This window comes from Anomalospiza imberbis, chromosome 4, assembly GCF_031753505.1.
Source record: "Anomalospiza imberbis isolate Cuckoo-Finch-1a 21T00152 chromosome 4, ASM3175350v1, whole genome shotgun sequence".
NCBI lineage: Eukaryota > Metazoa > Chordata > Aves > Passeriformes > Viduidae > Anomalospiza > Anomalospiza imberbis.
In genome coordinates, this window is record NC_089684.1 from 7,737,916 (window position 1) to 7,758,376 (window position 20,461).

General features: G+C 33.5%; 1 long non-coding RNA gene across 2 annotated transcripts in view; it reads right to left on the reverse strand.

The window, feature by feature from the left end:
* Window positions 1-20,461, reverse strand: part of LOC137472182 (uncharacterized) — a 95,591-nt gene that overhangs the window by 14,504 nt on the left and 60,626 nt on the right. The window lies entirely within an intron of this gene.

The following is a 20,461-nucleotide window of genomic DNA, read 5'->3' on the forward strand; positions in this document are numbered from 1 at the left end:
GGAAAATACTTTGAATGAGTCTCAAGAGATATAAACTATTGAAAGTTTAATGTAATTTCAGCTTTACCACAATTATTTGAAAATAAAAAGATCAAGGTAACACTTAAACATCATAAGAGAAGGTGAACGACAAAGAGAACGGTACATTTCAAATTCCTTTTGATACTGAGATTTTGTATCAAAAATACTCCAGTCCAAGAAATCAAACCCAAAGTTATGTTTTCATTCATCACCTAAGGAACTGAGAGCAACAAGTAAGAAATCAGATGCATAGCAATATACAGAAGGTGCAATTCACTGCTGACTGTAGAATATTCTAAGTTTATACTATTCAGAATGAAATAAGCTATTAGCAGTAAAAAGTGAATGATGAAAAACTACAGCATTCTTCAGGTACTACTAATTTTCTCCCTAAAATTCAGAAGTCGACAATATGGGTAAAAGAAAACAGAAAACAAACAAAATTAAAAAGAACCAATGGGAACCATGTAAACAAAGAGCATGTAATTTAGTAGATTTGTGGCTTCCTAAAACCTGAGCACTGACAGAGGAAGCAAACTTAGTTTTCAAGGTTGTAGATTCATATATCCATGCTCCAACAGTCATATGAGATTTCACACATCCTTTGCATTTAGATAAGGTGAATTATTCTATTGCATTCCATGTCCTTTGAAAGCAACATAAAGCACTATCATATACTGTAACTACTTCGAAAAAAAACAGGAATCACTGTTGCACACTGGTCAGCTTCTAGCAGAGATCACCGTACTAGGCTAAATTGCTTATCATCTAGAACCCAATACATACTGTGGAGGTTTTCCCAAAGGAGAAATAAAAATACAACTCTGTAGAACAGATTTGTAGCTAAATCATCAGATATGCTTAGCAGCCTAAAGTCCAATATTCCTGTAATTTTGAGCAGTGTCTTAATACCACGTAATAACAGCAGAAGTTATTTTATCAGAAAAAAAAAAAGCTAATTATATATTCAACTATGCCCATGAGAATAATAGTGATGAAGCTAATTGAATACAAGCTTTCAGTCACAAGATACATGTCTAGGAAAATTACAAAAGGAAACAGCATCTGTAATGAAAATGCAAAAAGTAGAGGGAGAACCCTGAAGACCTGCAGCTGGAAAGGTCAGCCTGGAGCTTTCACTTTTGTTGATGCACAAAATGTATACACAAAACATATATATGATAAAAAGAGCTGCATGATGTCCTCTGTAGCTTAAATAAGTAATTTAAACGAGTAGCTTAAATTTAAAAGACATAGGCACATTTTTAATTTTAAAAAGTATGTTAGGGATATTAAATTGACGGTACTTTTAAAATGCCTTTAAAAACAGCAGAGAGTATAGTAACTAAATAAAGCCCTGTGGATAAATACTTTTCGTAAAAACTTAAAAAAGGAAGCAAAAAGTACTTGCAATTTTATTGTATATCTTCCACTTGCTATCTATTTTGTATTTTCAGATGATGTGGATTTTACTTTTATTACTATCACTATAGGAAAATCTACAGTAAAATCACAGTTAATATCTGATTTTTATATAGCACATCTATTACAATGTGAAATTTTGTCCTCCACTTCATCTTCACCAAACATTCACAGATGAATTTGTTCCTTAAACAATTATGTCATACACCAAAAACTGAGAGTATGATACACCAATCATCTCAGCCTCCCTGTATACCTACATCTTACGTACAAAGAATTAATATACAGAAACATATGTCTAAAAATAATTTAGCCTGGGTTTGGCTTGGGGTTTATTTGCTTGTTTGTTTGCTTTCATTTAGCTACCTCAATATGCACATTGCAGGTCTCTGGAGTGTAGTTTAAAGCTTGATCTCATTGGCTAAGGATGCTGAACTGACTAAAGCTGCAAATATTGCTAAATATTTTGAGTAATCAGATGATACCTGGTTTTATATTTTCTACATTTTCTGAAAATATACCTTCCATGCGGAAAAAAACTCAAAGACACTATTTGTCTAATTTAGCTACAAATTCCTCAATCAACTCTGCTGTCAAGGAATTATGGTACCACATTGCAATTTGGATTAAGCCCTCAATAAGCAAACCAAGTTCTTCATGGAGTTTGAGTATGCAAAGACTTGAGTGTGAAACATTACTGATATTTAAGAAAAACAATTTTGAAGTTGTGTTTATGGTACAAAAACCCCATCAGATCATGAGACAAAAGTAATTTTTGAGAATTTTAATATCCTACATACAAGCATGTGTTATATAGTTGGCTTTTGAATGTTTTATTTGCAATTAATATTGATTTAACCTGCATAGTATGTGGTAAATAGAGGAAAATAGTATATAGGATTATAGCTGACCTCAATCAAATTAAGTTTTGTATTTCAGTGAAAGGATTCTGCTGACAGTATTATATGAACAATGTAAGTGCAATACAAACAGTTAGTGAAGGTCAACTCCACTGGGAGGGTAAAATGAAAAGTTTGCATTGAATTATCAGACTCTGAGATGCAATGTCTATGATAAACCTAGGCACTAACCACAAAAAACTACAAGGAAATTGTACTTTAAGTCTTTCAAAGTCACAACTGATTTTTCTTCTATTCCCAATTTAAAAACTCTTCTCTCTTACAAGATGATTATCTATTGCACATTTAGCAATTTTAGCTTTACTTTCCTTTACCAAATTTCTTGGTATATTTAGAAGAATATACAAATAGAATTCTATTTAAATTATGTAAGTAAACTATGACTTTATATAATAGAGGATTTTTCTATTTCAGTACATTTTTTTTCTTATTCAATTTCAATATCAAATAACTACATTATTTTATATTACTTAAATTGAAAACATGAAGTCCAGTCCCAAAGCCTTACAAGACAAATATTAAAAATTCCCCATAATTAAAACCTATATAGAGTCTCAAAATATAAATGAAGATTTGCATCAATGCATGAAGTACAAGTGTGCACTAAAAAATGTATGCAGATCCATAACTATGATGGCTAGATAAAATAAAATCTTCTATTCTGGACTTAGCTCTTTGTCAGACACCGCCCAGGGCTATGACATTTTGTGGGTTTGTGCTGTGAATCTTCACTGTTGCTTCTATAGCTTGTTTTTCTTCCCTAGCTGTATAACCTTTCTAAGTCTTCAAGAACTACAGATGATTTAAATGGCCTGACTATATCAGTATTTGCCCAACAGCAGGGAATGTCCTCTGCTAAAGTGACCCTGTTTGGTGTTTGTAACTTGCATACAGTTTTGGATCGTGGTGGGATGAAATGCAACATGAACTAAACACATATGGAACATATATGACCATAGGGAACAATATTCTTTGCTGTGCAAAATATTTCATTTCTTCAATTCTTTATTATGTTTTCCAGTCATCACATTCCTATTAAGCTAATAATTTCTTTAAATAACAATGTAAAGCAGGAAAAATGTTGCAAGGTTTTCTCAGAACCTTCTCCTAATGGGTTGCTACAGCAGGAAGGAAAAAGTCTTGCTGTGTGTAATTCCAAAGGACTACAAACACTTTCAGCTTTCTCAAGTACCAAGCTGCAAACCCTTGCATATATGAACTGGTAAGAGTGAATATAACGTCAAAAGCATATGACTGTCCGTATGTGTTAAAATTGCATACCTACATATTTTACCACAGAAAAAATATTCACCAGTAGGAAACATCTTTAATTTTTCAGAACTGTACTTATAAATTTTATATTTTTAGTACATTAGGATTTTTCCTATAATAAAAAAATTAAATATTTTGTGAATGAAGACAGTTAAAACCATTCTGGCTTGAAATGTCACATGACAGAAAGTTAATTTCAAATAATATTGCATAGCCAGAATAATGTTTGTTTGGTGTTCTTTCTCAGTGTGGTCCCTACACACTCATTCAATTTTTTTAAAAATAAAGAATCTGAATTACTTAGAGGCAAACCTATAATTTTAATAAATGTTCCATAAAATAACTCTTATTTTTAAACAAAAAAAAAATATCAAAAACCAGTTTACAGCAAAAGCCTTCCACATGGATTTTTCTCTTTCATATGAGTTACCTAAAGACACTTGAGTGACTGCTGTCTTATTCAAGTCCCAGTTATGTTGAAGCAAATCAAATCTCATAATACATGGGAAAAGTTTACAGTACTTACTATGCTTTACATATACTACTGTTAATGTTCTTGGAAATAAATTGCCTCATAGATGGATGAAAGAGACAGACTTTAGAACACCACGGTTTGCACCCAACTGGGGCCATTATCATCCATTACAGGGTGTGGGTTTTTTTTTTCCTTTCTTTGCTAAGTAGCAATACTTTTTTCTAAACAATTAAGGCTCCTGTGTATTTTTTGCTCTTTAAATTACTTTCAGCATTAAAGGTGTCACAGGATCATTTATCCTCTCTTGAGCAATATTAATTCAGTAACAGTTAGTGCAGAAGACACAGGGATGCCTTTTTCTGATTCCTTTCAATATGAAACTCCCCAGAAGGATGAGTAACTATTGCATTGTGTACATTCACCAGGCAGTGTTGGGCACCATTCCTGAAAAGGCCTCTGAAAAACGAAGCAGAGGAAAAGGTTTAACAACAGTGCAAAACGAGTACTTGCGGCCTTGTAGTAAATTTGGTGTTGCCATTGTTTGTCACAGACTTGTGGTTTGTTGTCTATCCCTTTATTCAACAATTTCTACTATTTATTTTGCTCTAGAAATTCAACACTCAAACAAGAAAAAAATCTAAAAAAAAATTCTAGGTAAGAAAAAATTTCTAAAACTTTCATGTTATAGAAACACCAGCTTAGGTATTTTTCTTTACAAGTGAAACAATACATAATTTTGTACAAACTCAAAACTACAAACAGAAATCTAAGATAACACTAATCAGAATATGGTAGGAATTATTCAGTGGAATATGATAGGCTTGTGCCACTGTTATGCATACACTTCTTTATGTGGACCCAGAGTTCTCAATTGGGTTCAAGCTTAGAAAGGTAATTTTCCTAGATAACCAGGGCACCATTCTCTTCTCTTGCACTACAATTTTGAGCTTTTCATAATGATAACATGTTTACTTTCCATTCAGGGAAGTAAATACATCTAATGTACAAGGTGTGAAAACGACTGTATCCACATGAATTTCATATAAAATTCCATTTTACAAATATAAATTTTAATAATCACACTCTTTTTTTTTTTTTTTTTTTCTGGAGGCTAACAAAACTGTAAAATATTTGTGGTATATTATATAATCACAGAAGAGTCAATACTTAAAATTATACATTGTGCACTTGAAAATACTTGTAGCTAATTTGTAAAAATCCTTTCTTCCTGAATTTATTAGTAACCACATCCAAGGGAGCAAGCCAAAAGAAGTATTGTAAAAATTATTCATTTAAGAAGTGATATAATATTATTTCCTCCTTGCAGCTCACATTAGTTTAGCTAGCTGAGCTGTAAAACCTTTTTGCAAAGGTCATATGCTGATGCTGCATAAGGAAAGAGGCCAACTCTCAGTGACCAAAAGCAGGAATAAAATGAAATGATAACTAAGTGGCAACATCACATGAAAGTTCACTAATAATAGTAGAGAAAGACAATATCCCCAGATTAAATATCTCAGGCAGTATGAATAAGCATTTAATGTTCCTGTGACATATCCAAGTGCATATATACATACTAAAAAATGCTGCTTCATCATCAAAGTCTTCCAAAGAAGGTCACCATTATCACAACCTGGACTGAAACAGTATTCTTAAAATTATAACTATCATGAAAACCATTACTATGACAAGTAATATTTTGCATGAGTAGTTATTCTCTTTGCTATATTTTCTTTAGTTTTTCTAGAATATCTTCAAAGTGTACTGTCTAGAGGGTGGTCTTTTTTAGGTCATTTTAACTTACAAATCCTGAAACCTACACATTTGGCAATGCAATATTAAGTAAGAGAAATAGGATATACTGAAATTTCATTAAAAAGGAATTCTAATGCATTCCAAAATGTACTTTCAAGGTTTTTACATTTATAATATATATATTGAATTTATTCTAATGTACTTTTCTAATAGTATCTCTCACAAGATTGACAGAAAAAACATGTGATTAAAAATCCATTTCGAGCTTTCTGCATTTTGATTCTATGTCACAGATGTATCAAAAAGGTAAAAGAGTTTCTATTTAATATGTTGTGTAAACAATATATCTGTTACCTTTTGACACTATAAAATTTAATTTTTAGAAGTTTTAATAATTAAATAAGCTGTGCCACATATTTCCCACTGGTTGGTCTGAGTGCATTAGGACCCACCTTCTGGCATTTGGGAGACCAACATGGACACACTGGTCCAGATGCAGCCTCACAAGTGATAAATCAATGAGAAAAATCACTTCCCTCCACCTTTTGGTTACAGTCTCCCAAAGGAGACTGGTATGGCACTGCCCAAAAAGGTGCACTGCTGACTCCCACTTTGTCCTCCAGGATTCTCAGGTCTATTTCTGCACATCTTTTACTCCAACCCCAGGCTGTGCTGCTGCAGAGACAGCTCATTTCTCCAGTTTGATGAGATTGCTTTGAATGGCAGTCCCCCACAGTTTGGTGTCATCTGTCACCACTGCTCTGGTTGTAGTCCATCCCATTTTTCTCATTGTTGATGAAGGTGTTAAATAACAATGGTTGCAGTAGAGAGCTCTGAGCAATACCTCAAGAAAACCACACACCTTGCACCAACACCTTGGCACAACCATTCCACTTCTTGTCCATTTGCCTAAAAGGGTACCACAGCTATGGGATATCATGTCAAGGGCCCTAGTTAAATCAAGAAAAATTACATCCATTGGTCCCTCCTCATTCACTCAATCATCTAATCAGAAAATTTCACGAAGATGAAATCTTTGCCCTTGCTGAATCTTTGCAAGTTGCTTCCAGTCATGTTCTTGTCTTTGACATTTCTGGAGATTTCTTCTAAGGGAATTTGTGAGCATCCTGGGAATTATTCATGATCTTCTTGGGAATCAAGGTGAGGCTGACCAGCCTATGCCTCTTCAATACCTTTCCTGCCCTTTAGGAGAATAGTCATGACATGTGCCTTTTTCTACTCACTGGGAAACTTTTAAAATTTGTTTCTGCTGATAAGTATTGACATCCTTCCCTTCCTTCTGTTTATCAAAAGCTATATTCATAACGATGATTTTAAAAAGTGTACTCAAGACACCTGGGAAGAAAGCTGCCTAAAAAATACTGATTTTTTAAAGACTTGCATTCTTCTTAATATTATATTGAAACTGAACATATGTTATCTAGTTGATCTCATGGGAGGTAACTTTCTTTTCACTATTATTTTATTGCTAGCTTAAGAAAACTGTGGTTTAGGATTGAATTTGATCATCTTTTCCCAGAACACCCTGAAGACCTTCAAACCTTTAATTACAGAAGAGATATGGAAATGATGTCTGAATTTGTTGTCTTACTGAGGAACATTGATCAAAGGAATACTGATAAAGATGGCTTTAGCTGAGAGGATTTGAGTACGAAATTACAGATTAACAAAACAGAATAAATATGATCATAGAAAAGTATGTCTAAAACAATTTTTTTTTAGAAATTTTATTTAGTAGATTTAGAATTTTCTCTAGTAAAAAATTAATCTTGTCCACACACCCAGTACTCAACTTATACTTTCTAACTCATTTAGCTCACTTCAAGGTTTATCTACATGAGATTTCTCAAAGTAAATAAAGAAAAAAGTATTTTTCCCTGCACAGATCAATGAGGATGTTACTTTGTATCCCCTGGAAGTGTGCACTTAGTAATTGGATAATTTGTCTTCCCTTTCACAATTAAAGTGAATAGAATTAGTACCCTTTCCATCGAGACCTACAGATAGGGAAACTGTCTGATTCAAACTATCAGAGCAATCACTATTTTCAGTATGCTACAGCCTGCAACAGAATTCTGATGTGAACCCTCTGTTGGGCCAACCAGTTGATTCCATTTCCTACACTCACATAGCAACACATGCATGGCCATGACTAACACTGTCGCACTACTAAATTGTGCTTTAGACATGCAGAAACAAAATGTACAAATTAAACCTCATGCTTCAGTTTTTCAAACCATTCCAACTTTGCAAGGAGATTCTGAGACTGTGACTTGGCTTCCAAGTCAGCAATTCTCCTTGTGCAGGGAAATCCCCATGGAGCTGAGTGCTAAACAGTGACTGTTGTTCCATACTACTGACCAACAATCTGAGTGATATAGAAAATCAATTCCTTTCTGTTATTGTTAAAGCCCTGGCTATTGCCAAATTAGCAGCCATCCTACAGATTCACAATAGCCACGAAAGCAGGTAGCAGTTCTCAGCAATTATGTCACTTCATAGCAATTTACCATCTCTGTTAGAAAACAGCTTGCCCTCAAGCTCAAAACAATATCTACTTTAATTTTCAAAAATCCTACGTTAATAATTAAAAAAAAAAAATCACCAAACCCCAATTTTCCCTTTTTATCATTTTGATACAGTACGTGCCTGTGTGATACATCTTCATTTCCAAAAGTCGTAAAGAAAATGAAAGCCAGTAAGTGACTTTCAATGCAAATCAATTATTTTTTCCAAGGACACGTGAGTGTATAATATTCACTTTGTTGCCACAGGTGCAGCATCTACTCTGATACCACAATATCTCAGATATAAAAAAACGTAATCACTGATTTTTCTCTCCCTCAGATGGCTAGCTTCCACCTCTTTGACATCTGCAAGAAATACCAAGATGAACTGTCATTAGGCATTGTCTTCATAATTTGGGTTTGGTTTTGTGACGAAAATATTACACACTTCCAGAAAATTGGAATTTCACTCACTTTGCCCAGTAGAAACACCACATCCATGAAACCTCCCTGCAGGGAATTTTTTTAGAGAACTTCAACATCCACGCATTCAAAATGACCAGACTAAATGGACATATGTTGTTTATTAATTGTAATGAGGCTCTTGGAGATACATTTGATCTTCTTCTCAGTGTTCAATATTCCCAATGAGTATAAGGAGTTCAATCTCTTCTAGGCTTACAGTATCTTGCTCACATTGGAGTACCTTAAAATTATATTACAAAATTCTTTTAACTACTACGCCCAAATCTTCTTTGTTAAGTATTTCCTCTCACCCCATAAACACTTAATTAGAAAAAAATTGATTTATTCTACCCAATTGAAAAAAAATATGGAAAACTGGAGCTTTCTATATTAAATGTCAAAACTACATAAATTTTAGTAAGTATATTTATCAACAAGACGAAAACTCTTGAGGATAACATGAAGAAACCTTGCTGAAATACACTGTTGATAAAAATATTTCCTTAAAAAATCATGTTTCAATGTTTTTTTTTTAAACAAATAAAATAAAAATGGCAAGATGGCATTTATAGGGAGGATAATCTCAGTATGGCTTGGGGATGGTGAAATTTTACCTTCCTCTTCTGGCTCATGTGAAGAAGGTAAGGAAAATGAGAAAAGGACAAAACGGTGCCTGCCACTACGCCCTTCTCCTAGTCACCCACCACAACATCTACAACACCTCGGCTGCCTTAACCTCATATACCAGCCCTGGTATATCTGTCCTGCTGTATTTACCGTTGAGACTTTAGTAATCCAGTAGGCTAACCCATAAACATGAAAAAGTTCTTAATTGTCTCGTTTTGTTATAAAACTTATGAATAAGAACATCAAGATAGGAAATTCTTGCAAGTATTAACCATGTATCATTTATCTTATTGACTTGGACTCAATATTTTGACTGACTTGATCTATCCCAATATGCAATATATCTGTTTTATCATTGCGTTCTTCCATAAAACTAAATGCTGGAATCTTAATGTTTAGAATCTGATGATTTAGAATCTATAGGATGTACAGCCTTTCAGTGTAATTTTTCGGTTTCCCAAATATTTTATAGATAAATATTTGAAAATAGTTTTCCCCTATGTTGTATTTTTTTTCAATAAAAGCTTAAAAATAAGGGCTGCAAGTGCCCCCTAGTTTAAGCTGTATAATTATTTAGAACACTTACAGTAAATTCTTTGAAGTTTTGTTAAAATCACACATGTAAGTTTGAAAAAATCATTATTCGTTCCTGATTCAAATATATTTTCAATTCAGTGTTGCCCAACTGTCTTTCTTACCTAGGGGTCTCAGGGTTAATCTAACTGTGGCTTAGTTTTTTGTCATCTAGACTGGTCTAGAACATCATAATCTCACAATTCTCAGGCTTTAATGACAGAAGGACCATCATTTCAGCAGGACTTTTATCTTCATCACAGAGCTAAAGAGAAGCAGGAATAACCTTTATGAATAGCTCAGGACTGTCCAATTACTTTTAAAAGTAAAAATTCAAAACTAAATTATATTGATGAATAATAGATTTTGTTCCTTAATTTTTGTTTCAAAATATATTTAATGCCAAGTTTCAACAAGTGCAACCATTATTGTCGCTCTGGAGGAAATTAGTAAGGAAAGAAAGTGAAAAACTAAACCATCAAGCATGGAATTTAATTATTACACTTTAGTAGAAACAGCAAATATCTGAAATTGGATTAAAATACTTTGTATTCCATACCAAATATTCATTAAAATCTTACAAACTAAGCAACAAAAATATCTTTATTTTCTTCAAAGCAATTTCCCAAAGACTAGAAGAAAAATGTGACATTTATTATGATGACATATGGTCAATTTTACATGAGTAAGACAGGTTATGCTTTACATCAGTGCCTCCAGGAATGCAGAGTACTAATACTTGGTTATTACCAAGCAATTTAAATCATGGTATAATTATACAGACAGATGGATTGCAAAAGCATTCTAGCTTCCTTTAAGCATTTAAAATGGAAAAAGGATAACTTGAGACATTTAAGTTATAAAATGCCTAAAAAGCAATAGATGAAACAACAAAATCTGCAAACTAAGCTTACCAGAGAGGGCTTAAGAAAATCAAATACAGTATTTTTTTCATGGTACAAGTTAGCCTTAGCATAACATTCACGGAAGTAATTAACACATTAAAAAATTGGGAGGAAAAAACGTGCTATCTTAAAGATATCACTTCATCTTTGTGGCTTGCCATTTATTTATTTACTTATTTTCATTTATTTGTTTGTTATTTTTATTTATTTACTACACATGTGTAAATACTATTTTCAAACACTGCAGGTTAATAAAACTCTTTTCCCTAAAACTTTATTTTTTACTTTCTGTAAAGTATAACACGTTCACAGAGTACTTGGAAACTACATTCTTGAAAATATACGTGGAGAAGGCTAGAGAATCCATAAGTGAAAAAAACCAACCCTTTAATTGTTCTTGGGTAGTATAAGGGAATTTCATTACAATCTGACCAGACAGTTGTTCTAGAACACCAACTAGAATACAGCTAAATTCAACACCTTAGTAAGAAGCAATTGCACAGTCAGCATTGTTTCCTTTCCTTTTTATGATGTGTCATTTCCATGACATTTGTTTTTTGCAAATATCTTCTTTTTGAAAAATATTTGTAACTAGGTCTAGCAAAAATGTTTTGTCTTTCTTTTGACTTGATACTTCTTAGAAAGGTTTGAGAGCCCGATTGCTCTGGCTATTTCCCTGGTTTTTGCTAGAGATCCCTTTTTACTCTCTGCTGAATTTCAAAAAAAATTGAAAGAAAGAAATTGCAAAGAGATTAAGTTTCTTGAAACTTTACAGGTCTGTGTTTAGCCTTTTGATGTCTAGATTTAATTTTACTAAGATATATTTTTCCCATTTCAATCAAAACTACAGACAGTTTATTAATTCATGTATACTTAACTGTTATTAGAAAATAGTTACTAAAATACATAGTCAAAATATTGTAGCTATATTCTCATGTACTGATAAAACAGTTCTGTGCTAACAGAACTTTACTGAACACACAAGAATCTTATGATCCTAATCTAAGCTATATCAGAGTGTTTCTCAGATCATTTTTCTGAACAAATCAGTAGTCACCTACTTGTAACATTCTGCATACTCCAATACTATTTCTGCAAGCTTTATATCCTCAAAACACCCTCCACAAGGCTTATGTCAAGTGATACAAATTTTTGGCAGCGCACCACGAAGAATGATATTGATAAACTATGGTGCAATCGGATGCGGTCAATACACTCTTGAGAATATTGAGCAGCATGGCTCACTTTTTCTTTCCTAAGGGCCAGAAGTCATCTGTGATGAAAAACTTACGCAATGTGCTTACAGCCCCATGCCAAGTTCTGTCTGCAGCAAACTTCACCACCTTGGTCCAAAACCAAACCTGCTGGGAGTGAGGCAGGTTTGGTTTTGGTGTGATGTCAGGGAAAGATCAAGAAAGGCAAAGAAAACGGTACACCCTCAGATCTTTGCACCAATATGGGACCGGGACCTTTCAACAGATGTACTCCAACATTCCTTAATGTTAATCTATGCGTAACTGCACGCAAATCGTGTCTAAATCCATAAGATGCAAGTGATTTTGTGCTTTTCTTCAAAGAGAAGCACACTACGCCTGGATGTGAAAATGCAAACATGGAAAAAAACTTTAGATACAGCCTGAGGACTAATCGCCTTAGGACTGTGACAACATGCAGAAAAGTTGATTTGTCTTGTTGATCTACAGATAAATGACTGTCTAGAACTGTAGCAGAAATCAGCACTGTCTCCATGGAAACATACTTGCATGAATAAATGAACAGGAAAATCTGTGTTGAATGTGTTTCAAAAAGTACTCACAACTCTTTTGGGAAAGAAAAAAAAGAAAGATAATCACATCCGTTTAAAAAAAAACACCTTGTAATGTGGCATAAAAGATTGAGATCTACAAGTCACCATGGCTGCAAAAGATCATGACTATATTATTGTATCTTGACAATAATTCAATATTGGGTCAAAGCTAAAGCATTCGCCTACTAGTAATGTATCTTAAAACCTGTTCCTCAACTCAGTAGCAATAGTCACTGCCACCAACAAATCAGCAAAGTTATGCCTCCACTAATCACTAAATCCACATTGACAAGAAATTTACAGATTTGGAAAGTCACATGCTTTATTTGACAAAATTGAAAGGTTAATTAGAAATTACTTCTTACACAAAAGCTTACAGTATATATACTCATTTGTACCTCTATTTTGAAACAAACAAGCTGGGAATCTGCATAAATAGGCCACCACACATTCCCTCATTTAGAGTTAATAAAAGCAGGAAAGACAGGTCAAAAGATTTAGAAATCATTTGATGACGGTATGATAATTTTCAGACTTATAGGAAAATATAATGAAAATAAAAATTTTCATTAAATATAATTTTCATTACATTTTAAAAAAAATTCATTAAATATAATGAAAATAAATTTTTCTAATGCTGATGTTTGACATTGCTTTCGAATGCCTGAAGGTATATACAATTCTCTTAAATATTAGTAGAATTTGAACATACAGAAGTAATTAACATCATAAAAATCTATTAATTTTTAAAAAGCATACTTTTCCTTTCTTTTTCACAGAATGTTAACTACGACAAATTTACTGCATGTTACACGCAGAATCAATACAATATCTAGAGTTCAATTTCACCAGTATTTTCCAAAATAAAATTTGAAAGTTTTTCAAACACTGCCTATAACTAAAACCAGGAAAGAACTTCTGCAATTCCTGCTTCTTCTGTACTGTGCAGTTGCCACAGAGTGTTCACAATAGCTAGAAAGAAAGGCCATATTCAAGTTCAGTCTTCTGCATGACAATAAGAAGACTGGGGCATCATCCCATAACAGATGAAACACTGACAGACAGAATGAACACACATAAAAAGTAAACCCGTGGCCACCCAGGATAGCAGGAAGTGAGCATGACTGACATGGCCAAAGAGACTACAGACGGTTTGGGAGACTGCCCTATGAACAGCTTACTCTATGAATTCCTGTGCTCCAGGCATCCTTTCCTTGTCACTTAGTACTCTGTCCTTTCCTTCAGATTGTGCACAAAGTACTCAGGGGTCCTTCATATCTTTTTGCTACCCCTGAATCTGTTTTTACTGCTTATGACTCACATCTCACTATACCCCAGGCCTTCAGTATCTCACACATGCAAGTAAATTGCCTCATAATAATCTAACACGTGAAACATGCATCCACACTGGCATTTTAATTTTGATTGGGAGAGGATTTTTGAAGTTTGCCGCCCTCTCATAGTTAATTCTTACACTTTGCTTTCCTTGACAGAAAAGTCTTGGTGCATTCAAATCCTTTAGGATGAAAATAAACTAGTAAGTGTGCTGGAGAAAAGCACTAAACACATTCCAAATGCTACCAGCCGTGTCCAGGCTGGTCTGAAGTAAAACTGGACTGTAGGTGTTGTGAATGCCAGATTCAGGTGTCCGGCCAAACTTTCTATTCAGCCATTAGTTTTCTGAAATCTAAAGGAACATAACAATTGCAAGAAATCTATTTCATTATGAGAGATTTTTGAACAGGTTCAAAAATTATTAGATGGAATGGGAAGAGCATTTGTTAAATCCCACTTCCTTAAAAATCAGTCTAAAATTCCTGGGGTTATGTATTTCTTGAAGGTTTACAAAAACAGATTCACTTGACCTTTTTGTTTTAACTCAAAACTGATGAGCTCAGGTTACTCCTTTCTCTCCTGCTGATGGCTGCTTTCCCACTCAGCTGTAAACTGTGGATGGTCATCAGCACCAGATAATCAAGCACAACTCCTAATAACGTCAGTTACTTCATTGTCATATGGTATTTATTAAGCATACAGGTATGACCCACCACCTTGGCTGGGACAGAATTTTGACCTCAACAAATGTCTGAAAGGACTGCAATAAGATTAGAATTTTAAGCAGTTTGAACCATCTAAATTCTTGAGCCACTCTGATAAAGAGATAATGAAAAGCCAAAATAACAGAACCACAAATAACATCAGATTCATGTACTAAATTTAAAAGAATTTTTATGAAAAAAATTAAATTACCTAGATAGCTTGAAATAGATTTGGGAATTAATTTTTAGCTAATCCACTTTTAAATTCAAATGTGTTTCCTATATATTTGAGCAAGTTTTTAAAAAGAAGAGAGGCACAGTAAGACTTTAAACATTATAGGAGTGGTTTATAAGTCTGATATGATGAATTATACTTAGAAAATTAATACTTTTCATTGATTGTTTCAGCATAAACCCCACAATTTTAATATCACAAGTGAAATCATCTGAAATGTGTAAAGCCAGGAAAGTATTTTAACAATGCTGAGAACAATTCAATATTAAAGAGAGACACAGCTTTTCCATATTCTTTGTGAGTGGAAATTTGTCAGCATATTCTGGATTACACGGCACTGTATCATGCAAAAGAAAGGTCAGAAGACTCAACATATATAAACCAGAAGGGAGGGTGCAAAGAGGACAGTCTCTCCTCAGTGGTGCTCAGTGGCAGGAGAAAAAAAAAAAGGCACAAATTAGAGCACAGGGGAGTTCCTCTGAACAAGAGCAAACGTTTCCACACTGTGAGGGTGATCAAGCACAGAAACAGGCTGCCCACAATCTCCATCCTTTGAGATATTCAAAAGTCATCTGGCCACATCCCTGGGTATCCAAGCTCTGTGGGCCTCTGCTTGAACAGGGGTGTTGGATCAGAAGACCTCAAAAAGGTCCCTCAACCCATTCTCAGCAAGTATCTAAAATTGAGAAACATGGTACCTAAAGGTAACATACTTCTATGTGACTAAAGCAAGTATTTGGCTAGAACTAAAAAACCCATAAAATTACCTAAAGAGATATGCTGATATAATTACTTTACTCAGTCCAACTAAAAATACACTATTAAAAATACTCTGAGTTATACCAAACTTCTGGAAATGAAGACCAAATATAAATATCCACTGATCCTTAGAATAGATTAGTTCACATTAATATTTGAGGATGATAGATACTTATTTAAAAATTTTTTGGCAACAGGTTTTTAGCTAGCTAAAATTTAGATTACCTCATTTTTATTATTTACTGTTTATCCTTGGAGCTACAGGAATTTTCTATCTTAAAAAATTATTTTTAAACCAGAACTTCAGTAATCATTACAAAATAAAATGTAGTTCTGAATTTTAATTATTATATGTAAAAATCTGGATAATTATGCAAATTTTAGGTATTCTTTGCATGTAATCATGTAGGGTTTTTTTTAATATAATCTGTATTTGCAACAGTAAAGCTTTATAATCCAGTATATGTACATAATTTATAAATGTATTAATGAGTCAACTGACTCAGGACCTTCATTTTCATGTTTCACATTTTTGAGGGGCACTTATGAGTCTCTCCTTGATGCATTTGGATTACTATTTAGATATTTCTGTGCACTAGAAAACTCATTTTTATTGGAAATACTAAATACAAAATACTAATTATAGATATGTATGCATATATATACATATATATTCTAAGAAGCTATTGGTTTAATATCCTGCAATGTTCACTATGAAGTATTGTTTGAAGCCAAGAACAGAATACACATGTTAAGTGTATCCATAATATTTTCTGTTCCAAGCACCATTTATTAAATTTTCCTGAGTATTAACTCTGAACAACTTTCATGGCACTACAATAAAAATGCGTTGTTAGCTCTTCTATTTTATAATTATTTTGGGCAATTAAAACCATTTATATATATATATACACACACATATAAACCAAAAGTAGTATTGAGATATCTCAGTTACCTTTAAACTTTCTTGAATTTAATTTCCTGAAATTAATCCATCTATTTTCTGGATATAGCTCCCTGGGCTAACTAACGGTACATTAGAAACACATTCTTTGACTAATAAAGAAAGGACTGAATTGCAGTCCGAATCTTCCAGGTGAAGAATAACTGCTACATGCTGAACCATGAAATGCAAAATCCTACCCTGCATCTAAGCATCAGGGAAAGTGTACATTCTTCCTGAGAATGAGCAGGAAAGCCCTCCAGCTACATGGGCAGTGGGGGTGGTCACTACTAAGACCTCAGAACTCTTGGTCATTCTATAACCAGCACTGCAAACTGCCATGTCCAGAGAGACAACCAGTGTTGGCAGCAGGTGCATAACCAGAGCATGAAAACGATCAGCAAACTTCCCTCTGCCTACAAAAGATGCACTGGGGTTTTGATGGTCAACCACATGAATGTTGCTGTGCACTCCTTAAAGCTCCACATTCCAAGAATTATTATTCCAAGTGGAGTAACATCTGTTTCCATCCTAGCCACAGGTATTATTTACGGAATAGCTGCAAGATGTGGCATTAGGTTAAATTAGCTTATACTTAGTTATATTTTGTTTTAAGATTACAGATTCATAATGGTAGGAAATACAAAAATATACATGAAAAACTGTATTTATACTAAAACTTACAGTTTTAAAAACAAGAAACCAATACACAATTTCTTTAGAGACCAGATGAGAGGTCAACTCCCCTGATCAAGCAACCGAGGCTCAGCAAAGATGCATGTAGGCCAGCCAGCATATCTAAAAGATCCTTTAGTAGCTAATTTCCTAATTACTTACGCCTAGTGAGGTCAACTATGGTTCTGCTTTTTAAGCAGCAGTGTCTAGACTTTAAAATCGTATTTCTCATTCTGCCTGTGGAAAACAGGCAGACATCCAATTATACAAACTGCCTATGCACCTACAAATCATATGTAATTATAATGTGCTTTGCATGATTAAAATGGCATCCACTGAATAAAAATACTTGTTTTAAGATGCTAAAATTCTGCTCTTTTGCCTCTTGTTTAATTAACCCCTAATAGTATAGACAAAAAGTTATGAACATTCTCACATTTTATTTCTCTACTCTATCAGCTTGTAAACAAGCATAACCAATGTTTACTTAAGATATTAGATAAATACATAATAAGAAAAAAATTCTCTTTTTTTCATCTCAGAAGTTCAAAAGAATGATTTTTTTTTATTGAACATAGTATCAAAGACTGGGTCACCTCACTTGAAAGTCACACAAGCTCTAAGAAAAAAGGTGCTGGAGAATTTTTCTTTGATTATTCAAGTATCAAACATGTTCTTCAAGAAACTCGTTCAAAAATAGAGTAACAGCACGGCACCTAAACTGTCATCATTTAATATGAAGTGACAAGAAAGTGACAGATAATAAAGAACAGCCTGAAGATGGAATTGCTTGTCATTAATCCTTTATTTCCTCCTCAGGCACACTGAGCAGATCACAAGACTCCATTGTGCTGGAAGAAGTTCCCTAAAGAGTTACCTGAACTTATTCACATAAGGAGACGTGATATATTTCAACTAGAAAATGAAGTCTGAGCAATCAAGTAACAGAAGCTCCCTTTAGAAGATGGGCAGGGTTTAAGGAGGTGTGTTGACTTTCTCAGGAAGGGTAATGCACTTTATTTTATTTTCCCTTAATTCCTGTATTGAGGATCATCAAGGATGGGCCACAGAATCTGACTTCTAAGTACCACATCATCAGAAATAAAGTATCAGTTATAGGAAAGTCTATAAATTCTAACAGTGTTAAAAACATTTCCTGCAGGTGGTAGTTAACCATCAACATACAGATTCAAAACTATCATGATGTTCCTAATTTTGAAATTAGAAATATCTGGGTTCCTTATAATAGACTAGTAGTTAGGACTGACTTTAACTACTGCCTCTTCCAGCCACTGTCTGTTCTACTAAACTAATGTGCATCATGATTGCAATGACTCACATCCCAAACAAATATTTTAATGCATGCTGCTTGCAAACATAGGAAAATTCAAATCTTTCAATATAGGTACTTACAGGGAAAGTTTTTGAAAAGGACAAACTTCTTGGTCTATACCAAGCATTTAATTTTTTCTTTTTCCTGCTTAATTCTAGAGGCGCTTCCAATTTTCTCCAAAGAGTAGACTCCTTGGTTTAACCCTGCCAGTTTAGAAAATATAACCTATTTCAGCCCATTGTGTCTTCAAGGCTAGCTTTATGGAAGTATAATGAAAAATTTTATTTTATGAAATTTTGCTAACACTTGTAATCTGATTCATTTAGTATCTCATTCTCAAAGTATCTGAAATATCTGAAATATTATTCTTAGTAATAAATTATTTTCAGCATTTAAATGAAGACATCCAGGTTTGTTTTTTTGGTTTTTTTTTTTTTTTTTTTTTATTTTAACTCTTTGTTCAAAGAAAATTTAATGTTAGGCAGAAAATAGAAAGGAAGTATTTGAAAAACTCAAGAAAGGAAACAAACTAGAAATTTCAGCTCAGGGAAAAATAAAAATGGTAAATCTGGTAAATAAAATTTGACTTTAGTTCTATTATCTGCAAGCAGACAAAAACCAATAGGCCAACCACTGCTATTATCACACTCTTGGTCTTGTATACCAAAATGTCCTGCCTGATGATTAATTTGTAAAACTCTGATTCCACACACACTGTGGGATTTTCGATAAATCTGAATCCTTAAGATGTCAGGAAAATAAATTACAAAATCTATGTATTATTTTACACATTTTAACTAGGGTTAATTTCTGTCAAAAAGGAATCACTGTAAATAATTGATAACGTCCCTTTTTACCTGAAATTTTCTAAGGGCTACAAGCACAGAAACTGGGTTTTCAGATCTGTTCTGTTAACATTCATTGCAGCTCTGAGTGCGGGCAAGGCTGTGTTTGACTTATTTTGACAAAATATGAGCAAGAAAAATGTGAAATCTTTTAACTATGCTAAAGGAGTAGAAATTCATTACATGGAAGTTAAAATTATATATAGTTCTTCCAATCTCCTACTTTGAAAAGTTGCATCTGTGTTACCAGATTAATAATTAATGCTGACAAATGAACAGATATCACTTGCTATTACTAAAATACCTTACAATTAATATCAAAGCAAAATAAATTTTTGAAAGTATTTGAGTAAGTGGTGTTTGAATACAATTGTTAAACCATTGAATTAATCACTTCCAGTAGGATCTTAGCACGTGCTTACCCCTTATAAACATTCTAATCCTATTACTCTTCAGGTTATAACATTACCAAACCATTAAGACAAAAAACCCTGTTTCTAAGAGGTCCAATAGGACCTTGAAATTCCTGTTATTTTTGATTTGATTCATATATCCTGTGTAATAATATATATAATATAAAGTTAATTTCATTGCAACAGCATTTATTCCCTAATAAAATGCAAATGCTTGATCCATCTATATTAAATTCAACCATTTTTAAAATCAGAAAGTACCACTTAGTTGCAAAAATCTAAAACTTAACGGTTATATTATTGCCTGAAAAGAATATGAAAAATGAACCATAGAAAATAAGCCTAGAGGGAATCTCAGTAATTAATTTGGTCCATTCTCCTGCCCACACAATCATCAAGCAGAAAAGAAAGCTACATTCTGGTAGGGCATCACTAGCCAGAGAATTCTG